This window comes from Somniosus microcephalus, chromosome 2 (genome assembly GCF_052327205.1).
Source record: "Somniosus microcephalus isolate GS21.2 chromosome 2, FLI_Smic_1.0, whole genome shotgun sequence".
NCBI classification, from domain to species: Eukaryota; Metazoa; Chordata; class Chondrichthyes; order Squaliformes; family Somniosidae; genus Somniosus; species Somniosus microcephalus.
The window spans coordinates 352,778,678-352,782,633 of NC_140988.1; the positions used below are offsets into that span (position 1 = coordinate 352,778,678).

Below are 3,956 nucleotides of genomic sequence, written 5' to 3' on the forward strand. Positions count from 1 at the left end.
CTGGTTACACTGAGCAATGCAGCAAGACCTGTTCAGTCCCTGCTGTCATAGAATCATAGAATAGTTACAACATGGAAGAAGGCCATTCGGCCTGTTGAGCCCGTGCCAGCTCTCTGTAAGAGCACTTCAGCTAGTCCCACTCTCCCGCCCTTTCCCCGTAGCCCTGCAATTATTTTTCCTTCAGATACTTATCCAACTCCCTTTTGACAGCCATGATTTAGTCTGCCTCCACCACCCTTTCAGGCATGGCATTGCATTCCAGATCCTAACCACACGCTGAGTAAAAAGGTTTTTCCTCATGTTGCCTTTGGTTCTTCTGCCAATCTGTGTCCTCTGGTTCTCGACCGTTCTGCCAATGGGAACAGTTTCTCTCTATCTACCCTGTCCAGACCCCTCATGATTTTGAACACCTCTATCAAATCTCCTCTCAATCTTCTCTGCTCTAAGGAGAACAACCCCAGCTTCTTCAGTATATCCAGGTAACGGAAATCCCTCATCCCTGGAATCATTCTTGTAAATATTTTCTGCACCCTCTCTAAGGCCTTCACATCCTTCCTAAAGTGCAGTGCCTAGAATTGGACACTGTGATATCTTGAGACACAGCATATATATACAACAGCACAACATGGCTTCCGGTCAGAACTGTACTGCATATGGCTTTATTATTATATACATCAGTAGTCCACCAGGTGGCTCTATTACACCTCTCCCTCCTTATTGAAGAAGTTAATCATAGCAAATCATTGTACCTGACTTACATGGTATACACAACTCTTGGTATACATTTCTCAAATGGAACCCATTTTATGTTTCCAAATTCTACTATAGAATTCTGTAACACAAACAAAAGATATGAACTTATTTTCCATATTTACAGATTAAACTTAACCATTGGTTTTCTGTTTCGAAGAGGATACCTTCTTTCTTGAACAGAACTTTCAGACCTTGTTGAAGGACGACTTTGACTCATTCTAGGCTGAGTCTCCAGGGAATTTTTCTCCAAGGGCTGACTTTGATTTCCATTTGGACTCTTTACAATTTCAGACTGTTTGTCTGCCTGACTCGGGCTCAGACTTAAATTCTGACTTTGTCTTGGACTTGCTTCTGGTACGTCTGATGTAGGATTTGCTACTGGTACTCTACTTGTAACAAGACTATCTGACTCATGGGTATCTTGGTTCCTGCGACATCTACTTGGATGACGATACCTCGCGAAATCGCTGTTAGATACCTTTGTGCCCCTGATGACGTGAATCTCCAGAAACTCCTCGTCCTACTGCTTCTCTTCAACGGTATGTAGTGTCTGGTGATTTCTACTCCTAGCATTGCCAGTCGGTTTATTCTTCTGTTGGTATGCCTTCTCAAGATGCCCAGTTTTTCTTGCAGTAGAAACACTCTGCCTTCACATTATGGACAGCTTTATTGAGCGATGTGTTGTCCCAGGCACCGATAGCACAACTTCAATGCACTGTTAACTTGGCCAGTTGCTGAGGCCTTGGGGCCCAACTGCCTTTTACTTTTAGCCTGCAGCCGATTCACCTTGGTTGTCTGATGACTGGAAATGGTGCGGAACTCTCGGGAGTATCGGTCGGCCATATCCATCGACATAGCTGTCTGACAAGCCAAGTCAAAAGTCAAGTTAGGGGTCATCAACAATTTACTTCTGATATGTTCATTTTTCAACCCACAACCAAAGCGGTCACACAAAGCTCGGTCCTGAAAGTTTCCGAAATGACAGTGAATGGATAGCTTTTTTAAAGCTACATTGGATTCACTAATACCCTCGTCATTTAATTGATCACTTGTTCCAAAACGATAACTTTCAGCAATTTCCTGGGGCTCAGGACTGTAGTGCTGTTCTAACTTGGTTAGGATCTCCTTCAGTGGCCTGTCCTTTGGCTTGGCGGAAACAAGCAAATTTTTCAGGATTTCACACACCTCAGGGCCTGCTTCAGTCAAAAACATTGCCCGTTTCATTTCTAAAACAGCCCGGTTACAGTTTACATCATCGGAGACTTCGACGATACTATTCGCTGTAAAAAACATTTCTAGCCGCTCCACATACGCTCTGAAAGTCTCGGTCGTGATGGAACTCACCCAAGCGCCCTATTATTCCCATAGGCATGGCCATCTGGACTCTGGCAATGTCGACAGTTCAGCCACGTTTGCTCGAAATCTATCTCAGATTTTTAGGTTTTTCTGCAAAATGAAGGGCCTCTAACAATCCCTCCATCGGTTGGCAGGATTATCCTCCAACAAAAATTTCAGCTAGGGAATCCGCAATCGCATCCTCGTCACGAATTTAGTGATATCTTGAGACACAGCATATATATACAGCAGCACAACATGGCTTCCGGTAAAACTGTACTGCATATGGCTTTATTATCTAATATATATAAAGTGGTTTGTCTGTTTGTCTCTGTTTGTCTCTCTGTTTGTCTGTCTGTCTGTCCGCTATACACTCAAAAGTTATAGAGCGTACCTACACGCATGCTATATCAAAAGAAAGCTTATCATTAGGGGAGTCTAATAGGCATATTTACTTTTTGGTCAGACAAAAATTGTTCCGACAGTATACAAAAACGGCTCAAAAAACGGCAAAATTCTGCTCATTAGCATTGAGTGATGTGATGGTTGACCAATCGGTGCATCACGGGGGGGGGTTCATTGTGTGTGTGGGCGGGCCTAATCCTCTGAGCTGAGGTGAGTGGCCGCCATCTTGATTTCTAACTATTGATTTATTTTTCCCACTTTCTGTGTGTTTATTTTTCCCACTTTCTGTGTGTGTGGAGGGGAAATTGTTTTTAAAAAAAGTAAATTAATTTGTAAATATTTTTTCTAAGCTGATTAATTTTCCTACCTTTCACCCTTTTTTTCCTCTTGACTCGCTGCCTCCGCCGGGTGCCGCAAGCTTGGAGGGTTACCCCACCTGCAGCCTCGAAGCCTCGGCCTCTCCTTGTCAGCCACGCCCGAGATAGGCACCGCCCGTCCCGCTGGGTCCGCCCGTGATCGCCGCCATCTTAGTAAAGGCTGGCGGTGCAGGACTGAGCCGGGTGTAGCCATCGCCGCCATCTTAATAAAGGCTGTCGGGGCGGGAGTCAGCGCGCGCGTCAACGTCGGCGGCGGCCCGGAGCGCGACCTCAGCTAGGTGAGTCCGGCTGGGCCTCATGCGCTAGGCCACGCACCGGCCGGCCCTGATCCGCACACGGGGCTTCGGCACACCACGACTGGGCTCTTAGGAAAGGCAGACAGAGAGGGGGAGGGAGGGACAGAGAGGAAATCAGGGAGAGACAGGGGGAGGGAGAGGAGAGGGGGAGGAGGGGGGGGAGGGAGAGGAGAGGGGGAGGGAGGGAGAGGAGAGGGGGAGCGAGAGGAGGGGGGGAGGGAGAGGAGGGGGGAGGGAGGGAGGAGGGGGGAGGGAGGGAGAGGAGAGGGGCAGGTAGAGGAGGGTGGGGGAGGAGAGGAGGGGGGGAGGGAGAGGAGGGGGGTGAAGGAGAGGAGAGGGGGAGGGAGGGAGAGGGGAGGGAGGGGGGAGGGAGGGAGGGGGGAGGGGGAGAGGGGAGAGAGGGGGAGGGAGAGAGAGGGGGGGAGAGGGAGAGAGAGGGTGAGGGTGAGGGGGAGGGAGAGAGAGGGAGAGGGGGGAGAGAGAGGGAGAGGGGGGGAGGGAGGGAGAGGAGAGGGGGGGGAGGGAGGGAGAGGAGAGGGGAGGGAGGGAGAGGAGAGGGGGAGGGAGGTTGAGGAGAGGGGAGGGAGGGAGGGGGGGAGGGTGAGGAGAGAGGCAGGGAGGGAGAGGAGAGGGGATGGAGGGAGAGAGAGAATGTTACCGGGCCCTAAAAAGAGAATATAAACTGGCAGACTACCTCACGACCATCAGAGACACAAAACAGAGACAGACCCTCACCAGTACAGGCTAAGCGACCACCAACTGGAAATTGAAAAAGGCAGATACAAGAAAT

General features: G+C 49.3%; 1 pseudogene; it reads right to left on the minus strand.

Annotated features, from left to right (window-relative positions):
- Window positions 1–1,402: 1,402 nt before the first annotated feature.
- Window positions 1,403–2,672, minus strand: LOC147123692 (uncharacterized; annotated as a pseudogene).
- Between the last annotated feature and the right edge of the window lie 1,284 nt (window positions 2,673–3,956).